At 46.3% G+C, this 22,308-nt stretch overlaps 2 pseudogenes; one reads left to right on the top strand and one right to left on the bottom strand.

The window, feature by feature from the left end:
• Positions 1-1,043: 1,043 nt before the first annotated feature.
• LOC139014376 (signal-regulatory protein beta-1-like) lies at positions 1,044-19,261 on the bottom strand (annotated as a pseudogene).
• Positions 12,390-13,654, top strand: LOC139014502 (L-aminoadipate-semialdehyde dehydrogenase-phosphopantetheinyl transferase-like; annotated as a pseudogene).
• Positions 19,262-22,308: the final 3,047 nt, after the last annotated feature.

Here is a 22,308-nt window from a genome sequence, read left to right as displayed (position 1 = left end):
AGTAGGAAACTATCAAATTGCAGAACTTGGTCATAGTATTGCTTTCTCTTCCTCCAGCTTCCAGGTCAGTGGTGAACCCTGAAAGTATGATTGCACTTGAGGTCACCGTCTCTTCACTGCCCTCAATTTCCAGCATCCCGTCTCCCACTCCTATCCCATCTGAGTCATGTGGACGGGATAACGGAGCTGCGATAATTTGGGTTCTGTCTGTGTGTCTGAGAGGAGCTTGTGTGAAGACCCAGCTCTGGGGCATCAGGGGCCACGAGAAGGAGCAGGAGCCTGTGGGCAGCAGTTCTGGGTTGGGAGAAGCATTTGGAGCAGAGTCCATAAAAGCTTCTAGTCAACTTGTTTTCTTGGGCTGGGCCCTTCGTGGAAAGAAGGAGGAAGAAAAACAGAGTGACATGTAACAGGGGAGAAAGGAAGGAGCTGTGGGAAATGTGTCCACCTGTAATTACCAGCTCATCATTCAAGGAAAGTTCTCTTCGTGTCTCTTATGTCCTGAGCTGTCTTCCTCCAGGAATGCTGGTCATGAGAGGATACGCAGCCCTGGCATTGGACTCTGCCCCTAGTCCTCCTCTCAGGTCCTCGTCCTCCTTCCCCATCCTCCCCTCTGTCACACAGAGCGTCAGACTGGGAATAGCCATCAGAGCAGCTGACCGGGGCTTCTCAACATTACTGTGAATGTGGCTTCCTTCTGCCCAAGGATCCTCGTCCATCAATTCAATTACATGTGGTCTCCAAGGGAACCGCCCACCCAGTTGGCCTCATTCAGTTTCCTCTGCCCACTTCTTCTGCAGGAGCCTAGGACTCTGTGAACACCTTTCAAAAATCACTGAGTCAGTCTCCTTCTACAGGACGCCACACATTTCCTGGGAGGTAGGAATCTCTTAAAGGCATCTGCAAGTCTCCGGGAGTATTAATAGAGGGGTGTCACCTTGTCTAAATTCCACCTGGGCCCTCACTGTGTGTACCCTGTGGGCTGACCGCTCCTGTTGACCTGCTCCTCTGGGACAGACGGTAGCCTGCCCTCCCTGTCCCACAACTTACAGTCGGGCTCTCCGCTGCCTGTGGACATAGATGGCAGAGACACCAACCATCAGCAGCACCTTGTAGCCTAGGAGGCCGAGGAGCACAGCCAAGAAGACCTGAGCAGATAGTGCTGAGCCTGCAAATCAAGGGACAGGGGAAGCCATTAGAGGAGACCCTTCCAGAGTCCTCGACCCACTCCATCCGAGGCTACCTGCACCCATGACCACTCTGAACCCATGGGCTCCCGCTTGAGGCAGCAATCAGGTAAAGAGGTTCTTTATCCTCAGTGACCCCGTGAGTAGGCTGCCGGAGTCGTCCTCCTTGAGGGAGGTGGTGGGCAGAATGTGTACTCAGTGACCCGTAGTGTGGCACCTGATATACTGACTTGGTCCTCACACCCTATGGGGCAGGCTCTCTGGGACTCTCCTCAGTGGATGAGAGTTCATTGCCACGTTTGCACTGCCTCCTAGAGGGCAGATCGTGGCAGAGGACTGGCTGGACTGGGAGCACAAAGGCTCAGCACCCTCCCCTCCATTTGCACAGCTCTCACAGCCTATTCTTCTGGCCAGTTCTCTGTAGAGTGGCCAAGTCTGGTGCCTGCCTCAGAGTTCAGCAGCTCCCTCTGCCAGTCCTGCTCCTTCAACCCTCAGCATGTGGGTCCTCACAGCTGCCCTCAATAAGCTTCCCATATTCTTATAGCCCTTTGGGTCTGCTTCCCAGGGAAACTGACCTATGGAGTTTGACTGGGAGTGATCAGAAAAGCAAACTGGAACGCTCTCTTACACCATACACAAATATAAACTCAAAGTGTGTAAAATACTTAAATATACTGTACATCATGAAACTCCTAGAAGAAACATAGGAAGCAAGCGCTCTGTCATCAATCTGAGTATTATCCTTTTGGACACCGCCCCTCAAGCAGGGGAAACAAAAGAAAGAATGAGCCAATGGGACTGCAGCAAACAAAAAGGCTTCTGCAGAGGAAAGGAAACCTTCAGCAAAACAAAAAGGCAACCTACTGACTTGGACAATATATTCACAAATGACACATCTGATAAGGGATTAATATCCAAAATATATAAGAAACTCATACAACTCAACAAAAAAATTTTTAAAAATCCGACCTAAAAATGGGCAGAAGTTACCCTAACCGTTTTGGCTCAATGGATAGAGCGTTAGCCTGTGGATTCAAGGGTCCCAGGTTCGATTTCGGTCAAGGGAATGTACCTTGGTTGTGGGGACATACCCAGTAGGAAGTGTGCAGAAGGCAGCTGATCGATGTTTCTCTCTCATCAATGTTTCTAACTCTTTTTCCTCTCCCTTTCTCTCTGTAAAAAAAAACAATAAAATATATTAAAAAAATAAAAATAAAAATGGGCAGAAGTCATGAAAACACATTTATCCGAAGAGGACATATAAATGGCCAGTGGACATATGAAAAGATGTTCAACATCACTAGTCATCAGGGAAATACAAATAAAAAGCTCAATGAGATACCAACTCACCCGAGTCAGAATGGCTATTATAAAAAAGTAAATAATAACGTGTGTTGGAGAGGATGTGAGGAAAAGGGATCCTTGTACTTGTTGTTGGGACTGCAAACTGGTGCTGCCCCCAAATTAAAAATAGATATGCCATATGACCCAGCAATTCCACTTCTGGGTGTTTATCCAAAGAAAACAAGAACTCTAATTTGAAAACATATATGTAGCACTATGTTCATTACAGCATTTTATTTACAATAGCTACAATGTGGCAGGATAAATTAATGGATTAAGAAGATGTGATATATTCTCTCTCTCTCTCTCTCTCTCTCTCTCTACATATATGAAATCTTGCCATTTTCTACAGCTGAGATGGATCTAGAGCAGCGGTTCTTAACCTGTGGGTCACGACCCCTTTGGCGGTCGAATGACCCTTTCACAGGGGTCGCCTAAGACATCCTGCATATCAGATATTTACATGACGATTCATAACAGTAGCAACATTGCAGTTATGAAGTAGCAACAAAAATAATTTTATGGTTGGGTCACAACATGAGGAACTGTATTTAAAGGGCCAGAAGGTTGTGAACCACTGATCTAGAGGATATTGTAAGTAGAATAAGTCACATAGAGAAAGACAAATATCAAATAATTTCATTTATATATGTAATCAAAGAACAAAACAGACTCGTAGAAACAGAGACCAAAGGGAAGGTTACCAGAAAGGAATGGGTGGTGGGGATGGTTGAAAGAAGTGAAGGGGAATAAATATTGTGATAAGTTTTCACGGTGACATAATTACTAGAATTAGTGGAGTGATTACTATGTAAGGTACAAAAATGTTGAATCACTATAGTATGCACCTGAAACAAATATAATCAATATAATGCTGTATATCAGTTATACTTAACTTTTTAAAATATATTTTTTTTATAGATTTCAGAGGAGGGGAGAGGGAGAAATGTCAATGATGAGAGAGAATCATTGATTGGCTGCCTCTTGCATGAAAACACATTTATCCAATTTAGGATGAAGCCCACAACGCGGGCATGTGCCCTTGGCCAGAATTGAACCCAGGATCTTTCAGTCCATAGGCCCACCCTCTATCCACTGACCCAAACTAGTTAGGGCTATACTTAATTTTTTAAAAAAATCTATTAGGTAAGAGGGAAAAAAAACTTTTAGAGAAGACTCTGGTAAAATTGGTGAATCCATAAACATTTTTACAAGGATGGTGCTCTTTATAATGTGCAAAATTAAAGTGTGAAAAGAAAAATATTATATTATACCATCTAACAGTTTTGGCAGGAAAAAAATGATTTCAGGAAAGATACCGATTATTCCTTATTAATTCTTAGAACCCATACCCTTGTGTATACATTGTTGAATATAACATTTTCACAATTTAAAAAACTCTGCAATGCAATCTAGAAAACCGATCACTCATCAGCACTGGAGGGAGGTGGAGCAGGGGTCAGCCTCAGCCGGCCCTCATGGTGCCATTGTTAACATTTTCACTGGTGGTGAACTGGGATGGTATAACCGGAGGAAAGGGATACTTGGGCATTAAGAATTTTAAAAGGAGTCAGCAAATGGTCATCATAACAACTATAAGATTGGATCGCTGTTGCTGGACATCAGTAATTTGGAGAAAAACAATGAAAAGCTAAGCGTGATTAATTACAAGGTAAAAGTTAAGTGTGAGCCACCAGAGTTCTTGATGGCATTGCAGATTTTTTTCTTCAAGAGGCAGAGGGCAGAAAAAGCTGAGGTGTGGGACAAGGACATCATTCTAGGCCTAGCAGAGCTAGAGAGGGGGTTGAGGTCTCCAGGTCAATGGGCCTGCTCAGCAAGGGTAGCGCCTGATGAAGAAAGAAGGGACCCTGAGAGAGGGACCTATGGGCTATTGCGCTCACAATCTTCTGTCCCCTTCTGGCTGCTGAGCACAATGGCAGCAGCACAGCTACTGGTCTCCAAATAGGGCCTCTCCAAACCCAAGAAAAAACACAAAAGGGAAATTAAATTCTACACACAACTGGCTCTCCCTGTTACTAGAAGAGAAAAATGAGAAAAGATCAAAATAGTTAAGAGTCAAAGCAGAAAAACCAGCAAATCCTAGTGCACACTCTGCCAGGAGGCTGCCACCCCACCCTCACTCAGCCACAAGGAGAAGGGCAGCTGGCCAAGCACCTGAGGGCTATTTGGGAACATCGCCACCACCAACACTCAACGCACCCTGCATCTGACACATTGAGAAGTGTCCGCAGGTCAGAGCACAGGTCACTGGAAAAGGTTAAAGTGTGCCTGTTCGAGAGGTTGGCTCCGAATCCCCATAGTCTGTGAATATGTTGCATTTCCTGGAAGAAGGAACTAGTCATACTGATTAAGTTAAGAATTGAAATGACATTGTCTTGGATTTTCCAAGCAGAGCCATTTTCACACACAAAGATCTGACTCAGTGAAAGCGGCAGTGAGGAGAGTCAGAGAAGGAGCTGTGATGACAGAAGCAGAGCTCAGAGTGATGTGGCCCTCAGCCCAGGAGTGTGGGTCACCTCTGGGGGCTGGAAAGGGCGAGGAAATGGATTCTCTGCTAAAGCCAGAAGGAACCCAGTCCTGCCAACCCATTGTAGACCTCTGATCTCTGGAGATGTAAGACAATAAACTTGTGTTGTTTTAAGGCACTAAATGTGTAATAATTTATTTCAGTGGTCATAGGAACCTCATCCAAGGAGGCAGGGTCATTTTGTTTTATATATACACTAGAGGCCTAGTGCATGAAATTTGTGCACTGGTAGGGGCCCTAGCAGCTTCTGGCGGGGTACTCCCTCCCTTCCCCTGGAGGTCCCACCCCTGGTCAAAGTCCAGGTCGAGGGGACAATTTGCATACTATGCTTTTATTATATATGATTTCAATATATTTTTATGGATTTTAGAGAGGAAGGGAAAGCAAGAGGGAGATATAGAAACATCTATAATGAGAGAGAATGATTGACTGGCTACCTCCTGTACACCCCCTATTGGGGATTGAGCCTGCAAACCAGTCATGTACCCTGACTAGGAATCCAACCATGACCTCTGGTTTATAGGTTAACACTCAACCATTGAGCCACTGAGGCTGGGCATGGCAGGGACATTTTAAAAGGACAGATGAGATGGAAGGAACAGGAACAATTCAAAGTGCACTCCTTCTGTGGGAAAGGAAAAAAAAAAGAGGAAAACTGTTTTGTGGCAAATAAGTGTTGAAAAGAAAAGGAAATGGTGGGGAGGGAGTTTAGAGTTCTAAAAGACTAAAAAGAACTGAAAAATCTGAGAACTCAGAATATTTCTCCCACTATTGAAACCAAGCATACAGCATAAATCTGCGTTAATATATGTGGATTATGCTATCCTGATGGAAGGGAGTTTCATTCACCTAGAAATATTGTAAAACAGCCCAGTACCATAAAAATGACCAACATGTTGTACATCCTCAAGCCAAGCCCATTGGCCAGGTCTGCAGTGGCCTGAACCACGAGACGCTGGGATAGGCTGTGGCATCCCAATGCAGAGGGTCACATGGGCATCTTGCACTTTGCTCCCGCTCCTCAACCTAGACAAGCCAGAAATCCATTTCCAGCCTCAGTGCTTAGCTGGTGTGCTGGGTCAGGCACCTGAGAGCTGAGGGAAGTAATTAACAGCCATGGTCTGAGCCTCAGAAATGGACAGAAACTAAAAGGCAAACCCAAGGTGGTCCAGACAAGATGCCAGAGACTCCCCTCTCCTGTTCTTCCTGTTCACGACAACTCTGACCCCTAGAGATAGCAGCTGGGACAAGCATAGGAGAGCTGTGAGAGGTGGAAGGAAAGGCTCTGGCTCAGGACCTGGGGACTGGAGGAAGAACCCTGGATTAGGCATCATAGGTTGCACTGTCCTAACTCCCAAGGCACAGGAGGCAACTCAGGTGTGGCATTAGAAGACACAAAATGTTTGAAATCAGTAATTTAACTTTCCACCTCAGGAAACCAGAAAAGGAAGAATGAAACCAACACAAAGCAAATAGAATAAAAACATTATAGAGAAAGGATAAGTAAAATCAATGAAATGGAAGACAGAGAACTAATGGAGAAAATCAATAAAAGAAAAACTTTGAAAAGTTCAACACAATGCAAAACTTTGAAAAGTTCTTTGAAAAGTTCAACACAATGCAAAACTTCTAGCAAGTTTGATAAAGAATAAGAAAGACATAACACATTTCCAGTATCAGGAGTGAAACATGGTATCGCTACACATCGTATAGACATCAAAAGGATAATGAGGGATTGTGATCACCAACTCTACAGGCAGACATTTGACAACTTCCTCAAAAAGCACAACCACAATCCGCTTAATATAAAACGAATAATGTGTATTGCTGTAAAGTATTAAGGAAGCTTAATTACAATGGAAAATTCCCCCAAAGAATTTTCAAGGCCTACATAGTTTCACAGGAAGATTTTACCAAGTGTTTATATTTGAATTGAAGCCAATTTTGGAACACAAAGAAACAGCTAAAGAAATTTGGGGAGTTTCAGTATGTGCACTACTTTAGATGACATTAGGGAATTACTGTTAATTTTATTGTGTGTGAAGGTACTGGTTTTGTAGAAAAACCAATGTCTTTAGTCCTATGACAGCACAATTATGGACTTCACTTGTAACCAGATATGCACACACAACTAAGTTATGAGTGGACACATTTATGCAACTTCTATATATCTCTGTAATAAGCATGAATTACTACTTATAACAGTAAAGATAAAATTTAGTCAGAGCCGGGTCAGTTAAAGTGGGGGCCTCACCAGAGGATTCATCTGGGTCCTTCTGGTGAGCCAGGGCCTCCACGGTGATGGTTTTGGTGACGGCAGGCTGCCCATCGTGCTCCACCTGGCAAGTGAGCATCGCATCCTCCCTGTGGGCAGACAGATCCACGAGGAGCCAGCTGCTCCCGCTGAAGGTCCCATCCTTGTTCTCTACGAGGGTCGGGGCCGTTTCTGTTCGGGACGTGTTCCCGTTCTCCAGCCAGGTCAGCTGTAGGCGCCGGGGGTAGAAGTTCTTCACCAGGCAGGTGACGTTCTTCTGTTTCTCTGACACAGTCTACTGGGTAACATCCAAGGTGGGCGGAACTGAAACAGCACAGGGCACAGCTCTGACCTCATGGGACACAGACCACCCAGGGCGGCTCCAACCTTAGCTCCTTTACCACAGTAAGGGGATCTCAAAGGGCAGGTGCTCAGACACCGATGGTGCTCTTTCATATGAATGAAATCACTAAGCACAGGAGCCTGCACACAGTAGGTGCTCAAGGGCTTGGAGCTCCTGTGAGAGTAATATGACTAAAGTAAACAAGCACAACCTGCCATGAAGTTGAAACATAACTGTAGAAAAATAAATGAAATCGCCAAGCACATAGGAGCTTGGCTTCTAGTAGGTGCTCAGTTATTGGAGTTGCTATTGGTAAAGTAGATAAAACACCAAGTACAGTGGTGGGTGTTCACCTGACAGCTGCCATTAAACATGGTGAGGGACAGGCACATCCAGGTACCTGGTGAAGGGAAGGATTGTCAGGAATTAGACTCCATGAAAATCAAACTCTGGAGCAAAGAACAGGGGGAGGAGCAGGCTGGAAGAACAGGGGCCAGGTGTGGCTTGAGCTGGGTGTGAGGGGCTCTACCTCGGATGGCCTCAGACAAGTTGGCAGTCCCACGAAGAGGAGGGTCCCCCTTTAGTGTGTCATGGGCCACCTGGCAGATGACCTGGGAGCGAACATCCCCCGGGGCCAGCCGTACCCTGGCTGTGCTGGAGACGCTGTAGGAAGGGCTGTCTCCCTCTGGGTCCACGGTGGTCTGGGAGGCTGGGAGCTCATTCCCATCCTTGAACCATTTCAGGATGATGTTTCTGGGGGAGAAGCCATGGGACTGGCAGGTGAAGCTCACTGTCTGCCCAGGCGGCGACCTGCCTGTGGGGCCCGATACCGCAGGGGGAGAGGGTTTGGCTGTAAAAGGAACATAATGAACAATGAACATAATTGTGACTCTCACCACTAACGACAAGCATGTGGCACTGTCAAACCTTCTATATACTGTGTGTTATCCTTCTATTAATGCTGGGAGGGCGTGTCATCATCCCCGTGTTGCAAAGGAGGATACTCATGCTCCCAGAGGTGAACTCTGAGTGAGGGGCAGGGCCGACAAGCGATTCCAGGCCTTTGTTCAAAGTCCACCTTTTTCCCTCCAGATGATTTCCCACAGTCTGGGCCCAGGGACAGAGTTCCTGATCAGTCTCTTTTTTGTGCGCTGGCTGTTCATAGCTGGTCTCTAATCCTTATAGAACCTTGAATGAGCCATGATTATCATCCTCATCAAGTGGGGAAACTGAGGACTGGGTGGAGACAGAGACTTGCCCAGAGTACACAGCTGTGGGATGACAATGCCGTGGCTCAGTGAGGGTCTGTCCTCTCTATAGGCTCACCTGAAACATTCTATAAAGGCAGATTGGATTATATCATCAATATTGATTAATCAGTGATTTTATTAGTATTATGTTATTCTACACCATTTCTGCAGGTGAGGAGCTAAGGCCCAGCTAAGTTAACTGGGTCATAACACTGACATAACACCTTTATTTGGGGGTGCAATTCTGTGCTGGGTGATTTAGACAGAGCACCTCAAATCCTTTCCTCTCTCCTAAATGGAGTCCATGATCATCACCATTTTAGAGATGAGAAAACTAAACCTGAGAGAATGAAGGGACTGTGCCCTCGGCCACTACTGTGCCCCAGAGGTGTTTCCTGTGGCCTCCCAGGTATTCACGTCCATCAGCAGAGCCAGTGCCCACCTTCAGGAGCCTGGCCCTGACCGCCACCTGCTCCAGGGAGGAGTGCCCTCCAGTGCCCAGGCCGGGGGCCCTGCAGCAATAAATGGGAGAAAGGGCTCCTGACAGTGAGTCTAGACTATGAACTCCTGCTCACTGGGGCCGCAGGGCCCTCTAGGACATGGCCCCTCCTCTCCCTCAGTCTGCAGAGACGGGGATGCTGCCCACGGCGGTGCTGGGGCTCAGCGACCCCTCTCTGCTCTGTCCAGGCCACTGAGCCAGGCGGCTCCTGTGGCTGCTCAGTGAGGAAAACACCACAAAGCAGGGAAGGCCTCCTGGATGCCTCCACAGGCAGAGCCATGTCCTGTAGGAATAGTTTCAGGCCACATCATGGGACATTTGAGTACTGTCTCATCTCAGTTGGAAAGCTGCACCTGCCTCCCCCACCGGACCTTTCTTAAATTCTTTTTTTCTGAAGAACATAAGAATGCATGATTGTAAGAAAAGGGTTGGAGCTTTCTCCACACTTTGACAAGCACAGTGTAGGATTGTGGCGAGCAGGGTCTGTGAGTTATGTTGTTTGGGGTTCAAATCTTAGTTCCTTTTCCTGCTCAGTTCAGGTCCCCTCTCTGAGCATCAGTGTCCTCATCTAATCAAGGGGCAATGATGGCCCCTCCCTCGCAGCACTGACTGTAGAAGTAAATGCCACCATGAAGACATGACCCCTGACCTCTCCCAGCTCCTGCTTTCTCAGCCAGGGCATCACCTGGGCAAGTAGCTCAGGGAAGGTGAACGAGCTCTCTACCAGGAGGCAGCAGATCTCAGTGGTGATGGAGCGAATGACACCTGTGATGGCCTCGGCAAGGGACACAGTCTGTTATATTAGTAATGTATGTAAATCAGGATAAGCCACCCTCCCGGCCTGTGTCCAGGACTTGTGGGAAGACCCCATTAACACCATGTCTAGGAGGAAAATTGGGCAATACCCACACAAATTAAAATACACACACCCTGTGACCTAGCAATGCCACTTTTAGTGAGTGCCTCCCTTTTGAGTAAGTGACCCATGGACAAGGGTATCCCCTCTGTCACTGTGTGAATAGCCCAAGGCTGGGAACAACTCACATACATCAACAGAAGACAGTGAATGAACGATGCTGTCTCCACAGGCTGGAGGGGAGGCAGCTGTTGAATAGGGGCAGCTCTAGGTGCTGATGTGGATGCTCGATTTGGGGCCATGTGGCTGCAGGTAGGGGGAGGTTCCCAATAACCTGGGCCTCAAAGTCTGAGTGTGAGGGGCATGTGTAGCTCTGGGTACCAGTGAATATAAGAGATGTTGGCGCCCTGTTCAATGGTGTTCTGTAATGGGCTTTATTCAGTGCTTGCATTCACCAGGCTTTTTGATGGATAGAGTGTCTATATCTGAAGCAGGAAAAAGCCAGTAAAATCAGAAGGGGTTCTGGAACAATCGCCTCACTCACTGGCCATGGGATCTTGGGCTAAGCCCCTGTCACCTTTTGACCTCAGGCGCCCCTCTGTACTTGAGGAGTCAGGCTGGATGGTGTGAAGGTCCCTGCGTGCTCACAGTCCAGGATTCTGGATCCTGGGCCTCTGGTAAGACACTCTCAAGGAGAACGGTGTTGCCTCAATGGGACGACCCGTAAGCCACCCACATGGGGAGCCTCTTCCATGGGGGAGGGACATTCTGAGATGACCCCACTCTGCTTGGAGGCTTCATGACAGTGACTGGGATTCTGGAATAAAGGGGGGTCCCAGACAGACCCACAGTGAGCGCCCACTTCTGGGCATCTCCTCCCAGTGGGGCTGCCAGAGTGAACAGTGAGTCTGGGCCTCTCAGCATTTCCTTCTCCTGTGATGTTTCTGAGGCTGAGATAAAGCAGCACCTTCTCTACTCCCTGCCCTCAGTGAGTTTCTCCCACTGGAGAGAAGGGAACGAAGCTTTGAGGGGAAGAGCCTTTGCCTGCTTTGTTCTGCAGCTGCCTCAGCATCCAGCGCAGAGCCTGGCTCACAGCAGGTGACCAGTGGGTGTCTCTAAGGAGGAGCCTCGGCCAAATTGAGGGGAGCACTCCCTGGAGATGGGTGAGGTCTGGCCTTGTGATGGGCAAGTCACTCCGACCTTCAGTTCTCTCATCCCTGCAACCAAGAGGCTGACAGGATTGAAAGGCCAGGGCTGGGGAGCCAGACAAGTGGGGGTTCCAGACTTTTTCCTCCATTGTCCAGCCGTGGTGGCTGAGCAAATAGCATGACATCTCCACGCCTCAGCTTCCCTGATCCGCAGATGGAGTGAAATCAGACCATGAATCAGATCATGACTATAACCCCCTCTCCGCACCTGACACTTAGTTGTTGCTCAGAGATCAAGTCGATCTTACTGACTTGTTGTCAGACATGAGGGACAAAGGATCCCCCTGTACTCACCACTCACGGTGAGCTGAGTGCCTGCCCCAGACTTGAACTCCGTGTCATCACCACCTCCTCTCCGGAACTTCACACAGTAGTAGGTCCCTGTGTCTGCTGGGGTGAGGTTACTGATGCGGATGGAAAAGTCCAAGTTGTCTCTCCTCGTGACGTCTGCAACACTTGTTACCCGGGGGAAGTGGCTTCCTCTGAGACTGTAGATTAACTCCCGGCCTGGCCCTGTCCCTCTGAACCACAGTGTGGGCCCCACCGGGGTCAGGGAGGTCACGGTGCAGCTCAGAGTGGCCGTCTCTCCAGCTGCGACATACACTGACTTCTGAGGCTGAATCACCTGCAGCTCCTCACCTGCCCCTCCTGGAGGGAAGCACAGAGCTGTTATTTATTCACCATCTGGGAGCCTGTGGGCTGGGTCAGTATTTATCAACAACAGCTTTCATTGACCTAGTGCACACCCTGAGTGGGCCTTGAGCCCAGCATATTGCATGTGTCATACATGTAACCCTCCCAACCAACCTGTAATGTGAGAGCCCATAACAAATGAAGAAACTGAGGGAAACAAAGAGTGGGTTTAAGTTTCCCCCCATCAAGCGATTCTGCTTGGTGCCAGCAATGGAAGGGCTGTGCTGGGCTTTTTGCTGCAATACGTGCCTGCCCGACTGAGGGAATGGCTCTTGGAGGTACCGTCCATCCAACCTGAGGAGAGGCGAGCATCAGCCGGTTCCTCTCTGCCAGGGACACTCTGGCAGCCATGGCTGGTTGTCTGATAATGAGGAAGTTAGTGCAGAGAAATAGGACATCCCTTGGAATAACATTCATTTGCAGGGAACTGCAAAAGGGAAACCAGTTCTTGCAAAAGACTCATCTATTCCTTACCCAGTTTCATCTTTAACATCTCCTGTTAAAGGGACTGGGTGGTACTTGCTGCTGAACTTGAGCTACAAGTTGGAATTGAACCAGGTCATGGTTCAACTTCAGAATGCCTTCTGAGTATGAAAGAAATGTTTACCAACAAAGAATAGGAATCAATCAGAAGCTTTAAGGATGAATGGACTCGGCTGCAAATGTTCTGTGGTGTGCCAGCTCAGCCAAGGGTTCAGTGAGCCTGAGGGGGGTGCGGCAAAGCATGTAGAAAAGACAGACAAATAGAATAAGCTGGGTCTAGGTGGATCTCCTATGCCTGGCTGAGGCCACAGAGAGAGACACAGACAGCAAGCTGAGCCTTTATTTTATAGCCAGAGGTAAATAAGGTAGTGGTCACCATAGTTACAATGTTCTTGTGAGTTTCACTTGTGTTGGCAGCACTTGCTGCATTTTCCACAGCCCATTAGCTACCCAGATAAGATCTAGGGAGCATCATAAGGTCAAGCCTAATTATGCTAAGAGGGCTGTGCCCTCTAAGCTGGGACTTGTTTGTGGCTTTGCCAACAGGTCAGTCCGAGGCTTAACCCTATTGCCACTCTCTACATGTTCTATGGGCATCGGGCACTGAAAGAAAGCTTCATAGAAGCCATAGGTGCTGGACTAGGGTTTGAATCACAATGCCTTGAATGTGATATGTCCCCATTGAACCTGGAGACTGGCCAGGTTAATAAAGAAACACATTTTTTTCTGGATGGAGAAGGAGGAAAACAATGGGCATTTGAGGAGAGCCAAACAGATGAGCACCATCTGTGGCAGTAGCTCCTCGGAAACCCGATGCATCCAGACATCAGATGCTTCATCTCAGGATGATCCCACACCCCCAGAGGCAGGTCCTGTCCTTCCCTACAGGACTTAGGATCACCTGCTGTTCCTGTGAGCCCTCATCATCCTTCATTTTGGGTCTGTTTTTCTTCACAGAAAAAGTTCTGATGGGAAATGCTACAAAGTCATGATAAATAAGAAAGGGAAATGAGAACTGTTTGTAATATTCTCTATTCACTAAAAAAAGACACAAAACACAAATGCCTGATACTTGTTATTGTTTAATATCAAGTAGTGAAATAATTTCATTGTTTCCATTACTAAAATGGAAAGGTGAGTGTAAATTGTAAAAAATTAGATACTCTACTTAGTAAAAAAATTTGGAATGTCTTATAATCTTTTGTTTTATTAATCATGCCCAAATATCCAAGCATAGTAAGTAACATGTTTTATTTTATTTTATTTATTTATTGTCTTAAGAGAGAGAGAGAGAACAAGAGAGAGACAGACAGAGAGAGAGAGGGAGAGAGAGAGAATATTGTTGTTCCACTTACTTATGCATTACCTAGAGGCCCGATGCATGAAGATTCGTGCAAGAATGGGCCTTCCTTTGCCTGTCTGTTGGCACTGCCTTCCCTCCAGAGGGAGCCACATTTCTGCCTTCCCACGCTGCCCAGAGGCCCGGAGCTGTTGGGCTGGTGTGGAATGCCTGAGTCGTTGCCATGGTGACAATTCAATCGCCCTGCCCTGCCCCCGGCCGCTTGGCGCCTGTGTATGCAAATTAACCTGCCATTGTTGTTGGGTTAATTTGCATACTCACCCCTGATTGGCTGGTGGTCATCATGAAGGTATGGTCAATTTGCATCTTTCTCTTTTATTAGTATAGATTGGTTGATTCTTATATGTGCAATAACCAGAGGTTGAACTCGCAACCTTGGTGTATCGGGAAGATGCTTTAACCAAACGAGCAAGCCAGCCAGGGTGTAAATAATGTGTTTTTAAAGGATCAAATAGCATTCATAATAGAGGAAGCATTGTTATCTGTAGTATGAATGTAATGGTGAACTGAAAAATTGTCATCTGTATTGTCATTATAATAATAAAATGATTCACATTGAATTTTTTTTAAAAAGGGTGCGTTTAAGTGCCATGTCATCTCTGGAAGTGTCACTCTTCCCCAAATATTTCTGCTTTCCACTCTCTGGACTCATGGAGTGTCCTACTTCTAGACCAGTGGTCGGCAAACTGCGGCTCGCGAGCCACATGCAACTCTTTGGCTCCTTGAGTGAGGCTCTTCCACAAACTACTGACTTCTGTGCATGGGCCATGAAGTTTCAATCACACTGTATGTGCGCACCCGCACGTGGTATTTTGTGGAAGAGCCACACTCAAGGGGCCAAAGAGCCGCATGTGGCTCGCGAGCAGCAGTTTGCCGACCACTGTTCTAGACCATTGCCAGGTGAAATCAGGAGACTTCCTTAGGCCACGGAGTTGTGAGCAGAGATAATGGCTGTGTTTTGTGGGATTTGCATTTAACTGCAAGAACCACTATGGATCAACTTCCGTTTCCCACATGTCATGATGGGCTCAACTTCATCAGCCTGGGTACTTGAGTGGCAGTGATGTGCAGAGCTCCCAACATACTGTGAACGTGTCATTTAAATTAAAAGTAAAACAATGTTTTAAGTTCCTGAGATTTTTTTCACATAGCAAATCATGTTATACTAGAGGCCTGGTGCACAGCATTCGTGCACTACCTGGGGCGGGGGTAGATCCCTCAGCCCAGCCTGCACCCTTTAGCTGTCCGTGAGCCCTCGGGGTATGTCCGACTGGTGGACATTTTTAGTGCTGCCACAGAGGTGGGAGAGGCTCCCGGCACTGCCACTGTACTTGCCAGCCTTCAGCCTGGCTTGTGGCTGAGCAGCACTCCCCCTGTGGGATTACACTGACCACCAGGGGGCAGCTCCTGCGTTGAGCATCTGCCCCCTGGTGGTCAGTGTGCATCATTAGCGACCAGTCCTTCAGCTGTTCCATCAATTTGCATATTACCATTTTATTATATAGGATTAGTTTCCTAAGGCTGATTTAAGAAAATAATTTAAACAACAGAAATCTGTTATTTTATAGTTCTGTTCTCTGCCTTTCCAAATTCTAGAGGCTTCCCTCACGCCTTTCCTCATGGTCCCCATCTGCCTACCAATCCAACCTCTTGCTTCCATTGTCACTTGCTCTTCTCTAATTTCAATTTTTTACCACCTTTTTGTAAGGACCTTTGTGATTTTATTGTGCGTACCTGATAATCTAGGATAATATTTCTATATCAAGAGTCTTAATTTAATCACTTCTCCAAAATCTCTTTTACCATATAAAGTAAAATATTTGCAGGCTCTGGGTATTAAGGAATAAACTTCTTTTGTGGGGTGGGATACATTGCTCTGTTTACCACACACATCTCTTCTGACTGTTATAGAAACCAGTTGCTATAAATAAAAACACCTATGCATGCGGCATTGTCACAGAGTATGGATGACAAGGCCATAACTGGAATCTACATAAGAACTATTCAAGCAGTGAACTGGGGAAGCAGTTTGAAAAATACAACTAGAAATCAATCACAGAAGGAAAATAAAATACCCACAAATAAAAAGAAATCAAGCAGCACACCCAAAAAGCCAATGGCTCGAAGAAGAAATCACAAGAGGAATTAGAGCAGTGGTTCTCAACCTTCTGGCCCTTTAAATACAATTCCTCATGTTGTGACCCAACAAAAAATTATTTTCGTTGCTACTTCATAACTGTAATGTTGCTACTGTTATGAATCATAATGTAAATATCTGATATGCAGGATTGTCTTAGGCGACCCCAGTGAAAGGGTCGTTCGACCACCAAAGGGGTCGTGACCCACAGGTTGAGAACCGCTGAATTAGAGAATACCTTGAGGAAAGTGAGAGTGAAAACACCACACACCAAAACATGTGATGCAGACAATGCAGTGTGAGAGGGAAATTTATAGCTGATAAATTATAGCTGATGAGGAAGCTGAACAGCTGAGACAAAAATGGGAAAAATAGGAATGAATCTTGGAGGGAGAAGGGGAGGGACTAGAGGAGGGAAGAGAAAAGAGGGATCAGCGTGGAGAGGAGCAGGGAATGGCAGCAACTCTGCCATCTGCGCATCCATAATTCTCATATTTGCAACTGTGACCATGGCCTTTCCCCTGAACCCTGGACTCGTGTGTCCAACTCTCCACTCACATCTTTCTTTGGATGGAAACGAACATGTCACAGCTAACATGTCTAAACTGGACTCCTGAGTTCCCCGCAGCTCTCTGTACCTCACCCGAGGCACCTTCATTCCTCAATGCTCAGGTCCCAAACAACTGGAGTCTTTCTCTCCCGCCCCCGTCCTAGGCACCAGAGCTTCCGTGCTCCTCTTCAACATGCACCCACTGTCTACAGCTTTCCCCTGTCTCCGCTGGCTATGGTCCTGGTACAAGTCACTTCTTCCGGTTTGCATGAATGCTCTGTTGCTTTGCTTCTCTCTGTGTGCAGTTATAGCCCACACTCAACAAAATGTTTTGATTCCTTAAAACTTATGTCAGGTTATGTCACTTCTTTCTTCAAAACTTGGCAGTGACAACCTTTACACTCCGAGCAAAAACTTAAGTACCTGAACACAGCAGGAGGACTCTACTCTCAGGGCCTTTGCCCATGCTGTTCCCTGACAGGAGGCTCTTCCCCCGGTAACCGCATGGCTCACTCCCAACCTTCTGTTAATCTTGGCTTAGAAATCCCTTCTCAGTGGTGCCCACCCAGACTACACTGGTTAAAACACATCCCACCATACAGATCCTCCAATTCTCCTGTTCAGCAGAACTTTAATTTTCACCCTAACACTTAGCACTTTCTAATATTCTGTATTATTTACTTATTTATTGCTTACTGTCACTTCTCCACTGGGATATAAGGTGCACGAGGACAGCTACTATATCTTTTCCATTCACCACTGCACCCCACGTTCCTATAATGGCTCTTGGTGCACAGTCGGTATCCAGTAAATATGTGTATCATATGTGTGAACTGCCCAGTCAGACTCCTCTCAGAAACTCTAAAGCCTATTTTAAGTGGGCAAGTCTGTGGAACTTATGTCAGAAATGGCGTTTCTCAACTAGATGGTAAAAAAACAAAACAAAACAAAAACACACACCTAGAGCATTCTGTGCATATGCAGGAAGCAGAAGAATCTAGAAAGAGGAAACCACAAACTCTCTCCCCTACCCCCCCCTCTTCCCTACACCCATTGTCACAGGCGGCAGAAATCTCATGGAAAGGACCTGGGGTAAAAATGAAACCCATGAGCTCTAGGATCAGACCGTTTGAGTTCAAATAATACCTCTACGATTTACCACTGGGTGACCTTAAACCTCTCTGTGCCTCTGCTTTCTTTCCTGTAGGCCTTGGATAGAGTGCTCACATGAGAAAACAGACACTACAATGTCCAACAGTATCAGTATATGGTGGGTGTTCAAGAAATTGAAAATTTATCGCTGATTATACTTCCTGGGGCCTTGATGCTTCAACTGACATTAGAGGGTATAGATATGGATATAGGCATGTGTAGATATAGATAGAAATGTAGACGCTGATGTAGATGTAGTTGCAGGTATAGGTGCAGGTGTAGAAAGAGAGATCTGGATATAGATGTTGATATAGATATAGTTACAGATATAGACAGGAGTCTCTCTGTCTTTTATCCCCTTTTTTTCCTCCTCACCCCCCTCCATCATGGGAGAGGGACGCCATGTTAATAATGCACAAAATTCTACTCACTTCTCCAAGAGAGGAACTTGCTTGTCTTAACAGTTTGGGGAAGGTCAGGAGTAAGTATAGAGAAGTAGAAAGAAGAGAGGGTGTCTGAGAGACAGAGAGAACTAAACATCTGTTCATATGCATTTCATGAAGAGGATTTGAAGAGAACAAAAATAAAAGGCTTTTCAAAAATATCGTGTGTGTGTGTGCACTCCCTTACACCAACACACACACACAAACAGATGCATCACAAATATATATAAGAGGATAGCCTCGCAAGCTAGTACACAGGTTTTTGTGAGGATTAAATAAAATTATAATACATAGTAAATGCTCAGCAACATACTTGGCACATAGGAACCACGCAACGTATTAACAAAGTTCCTGAGTAAACAGCAGCATCTGAACTCGGTCTCTGAGCAGCCTAGTGGGTGATGACTGTTCTTGGGTTTACTTCTCTGTGTTTCTGATTTTTCTTCAATTAGCCTCCACTGCAAAGCCCTAAACATGGTTAAAGGAGTGAGCTCTGGAGCTGCTCGGCCTGGGCTTAAATCCGGGCTGAACCACTGCCTTACTCAGGTGACACTGGACATGTTTTTCTGCCTCAGTTTCCTCATGTGCAAATCGGGGATAAGAGTAATAGTTCTCACACAGGGATGTTGTGATGAACAGAGGGTTTCATGCACACAGAGTTGTCGCTATTGCAGTTTGAAGCATCATCTGTCTTGATGCCTCTGGTAACCAGGTGCAGGCGATGGACCCACAGAGAAAATGCTCAGCTCCCTGACTTCATGTGCTCAGATACTGCCCTGTTGGCAGCACTCAGTGATGCACCTTGTTTTCCTGGAGATTCTAAAATTCCAGGGGAAGGAAGAAGTCCAGGGGCAGGGAGAGAATATTCTACCCCAAGGAGTGCTCACCTGGGAGGCCCAGCAGTAGAGTCAGCAGCAGGCAAAGAGAAGGGTGGGGCCAGGAGGCAGGGATGGGCATCCTGGAGGTCTGAGGGGCCTGCTGTGTCCAACTGTGTGCCCGGAGGACGCGGACTCTCTGCTCTGTGAGAGGAGTGAGGCCCCAGCTGTGTGATACAAGAGGAAGCGCCTAGGAAGGGGTGATAAGGCTGTGACACAGTAGCCAGTTTCTGCATTCTAAACAGTTCCTGCTTCTAGATTGTGAAATAATCAGTCGGGGAAGCAACCACAGGGTGAGCAGTGACTCATCTTAGTTTTCAGAGGGACTAGGACTTGCCTCCAGGGAGTAGTGCTCAGGGCCTCTGCTCTCCACTGGCCCCTCAGCCCGTGTGAGGTCTTCATGGGACATTGCCGGCTTATGGCCGCATCTCCTTCAGCCGCAGCAAGAGCTACTCCTTGGAGGAAGGAGAGGGTTCACCAGAGCCTGGTCAGGTTGGAATGGAACAGGTCTGCTCCTGAATGACTCCGTATCTTAACCCTTTATTGAGGTAACTGGTGAAACTTAGCCCACATGCAAGTGTAAGGTGGACCTCAGAACTGGTGTGCCTGTAGGATGTGCTTCCATCCTACAAAAGAAATACTATCCTGACTTCTTTGGGGAAAGTAAGTAGGTTCTATGACTCAGCAATTACACTCCCAGGCACTTATCTCAGACCCATGAAATCTTATGTCCACACAAAAATCTGTGCATGATGTTATAGATGTCTATATATTAATAGAATCCTATATAATAAAGAGCTAATAAGCTTTCTTTGCAATAACAAAAAGAAAAACGTGAAACAATGAAAATGTCCAATAATAAGTAAATGGTTAAACAAACAGTGGTGCATCCATACACGGAAATCCTACTCAGCAATGAAAAGGAATGAATTATTTACATGTGCAACAATTTGTAAGTTTCTCAAAGGCATTCTGTTGGGTGAACAGAATCAATCCCAAAATGTCACAGACTGCATGATTCCACTTGTATCACATCCTGGAAATTACAGAGTGGAGAGCGGATTCACATTTGAGAGGTTTGGTACAGTGAGGGTGGGGTCACTATAAAGGGCTAGCACTGGGAGACCAATGTGGTCTGCATCCTGGTGGTGGGTACACAAACACACATGAGGGTTCAACACAGCAAAGAAGGGACTGCTTCAAGATTCAGCTGTAAATGCCAATCTCATGGTCATTATGATGTAGATACTATTCAGTTACCCAAAATGATGATATAATGATAGTAGGGTGATGGGGAATGGACTGTGTGTGTGTGTGTGTGTGTGTGTGTGAGAGAGAGAGAGAGAGAGAGAGAGATGAGGTCAGGAGTAACAGAACCTGTGTCCGCATCTTCCTCAGTGGGAAGTCCATAAATAATGCCTGAGAGAGAAAAATCAAGAAGTGAAATAGAAGCACACTATGTGAGCTATGGCAGCAAAAGCTAAAGTAATTAGTTAAAAGAGCTAAAAATAGCTGCCTCTGAGAGGCAGAAAATCGTAGGAGGTTAGGGAGACTCCAGTTTTCACATGTAGAACTTTGCAGAACCATGTGCATATGTAACTTTGATAAAGGTAGAAACCAACTCTAGATAACTAGATTAATGTTGTAAGAGTTAAACAAAGCTCAGTCATGGTGACTCAGTGGTAGAGTGTCGACCTATGAATTAGGAGGTCACAGTTTGATTCCCTGTCAGGGCATATGCCTGGGTTGTGGGCTCCATCCCTGATTATGCAGGAGGCAGCTGATCAATGATTCTCTCTCATCATTGATGTTTCTATCTCTCCCTCCCTCTCCCTTCCTCTCTGAAATCAATAAAAAAAATGTTTTTTTAAAAAAGAGTTAAACAGCCCTAACCGGTTTGGCTCAGTGGATAGAGTGTCGGCCTGCAGACTGAAAGGGACCGGGTTCAATTCTGGCCAAGGGCATGTACCTTGGCTGTGGGCACATCCCCAGTAGGGGGTGTGCAGGGGGCAGCTGATTGATGTTTCTCTCTCATCGATGTTTCTAACTCTCTATCCCTCTCCCTTCCTCTCTGTAAAAAATCAATAAATATGTTTTTAAAAAAGAGTTAAACATAAAAGAATGCCCATCTATACAATAAAAGGGTAATATGCTAATTAGACCGGGCCTTCTTCCAGACGTCCTCTGGACAAAGTCCGTGGTGGCGGGGGCCAAGGCAGAGGTGGTTAGGGGAGATCAGGCCAGCAGGGGAGAGCAGTTATGGGCAATCAGGCTGGCAGGGGAGAGCAGTTAGGGGCAATCAGGTTGGCAGGGGAGAGCAGTTAGGGACTTAGGGGGTGATCAGGCTGACAGGGGAGCAGTTAGGGGGCAATAAGGCCAGCAGGCAGAGGCAGTTAGAGGCAATCAGGCAGGCAGGCAAGTGAGCGGTTAGGAGCCAGTGGTCCCGGATTGTGAGAAGGACATCCCCCAAGGGGTCCCGGATTGGAGAGGGTGCAGGCAGGGCTGAGGCCCCCACTCGTGTGCACAAATTTCATGCACCAGGCCTCTAGTACTATTATAATTAGTAAGAGTTTTATAGCCGAAACCTGTTTGGCTCAGTGGATAAAGCGTCGGCTTGTGGACTGGAAGGTCCCAGGTTCGATTCTGGTCAAGGGCATGTACCTGGGTTGTGGGCACATCCCCAGTAGGAGGTGTGCAGGAGGCAGCTGATGGATGTTTCTCTCTCATTGATGTTTCTAACTCTCTATCCCTCTCCCTTCCTCTCTGTAAAAAATCAATAAAATATATATTTTTAAAAAATTTTAAAAATTAAAAAAAGAGTTTTATAAGTGTTGGTTGTAAAATTGATGATCAAAATCAATTACCATCCTAAAGAGTATCTAAAACCACTAAAAACAGTAATTATGCTTTTAAAAGATTCTATAAACTAGAAAGTGTTAGAGATAGCTCTAATTAGAGATGCATAAGAACCTTATTGGTGCGGGGGGGGGGGGGGGGGGGACACACAAGATATTGTAAAAGTCTTTTAAAAAACTAAATAAATAGAGGTATATTATATCCATGAATGGAAAAACTCAATTTTCAAGACATATCAGTTTGCCCGAATTAATACTATATAAATTCAATGCA

This window comes from Myotis yumanensis, unplaced genomic scaffold (assembly GCF_028538775.1).
Source record: "Myotis yumanensis isolate MYYU_CA2020_CCGP unplaced genomic scaffold, mMyoYum1.0.hap1 SCAF_7, whole genome shotgun sequence".
In the NCBI taxonomy this organism is placed as follows: Eukaryota; Metazoa; Chordata; class Mammalia; order Chiroptera; family Vespertilionidae; genus Myotis; species Myotis yumanensis.
The sequence above is the reverse complement of the archived record's forward strand: the minus strand, read 5'-3'. Positions and strand labels throughout refer to the sequence as shown.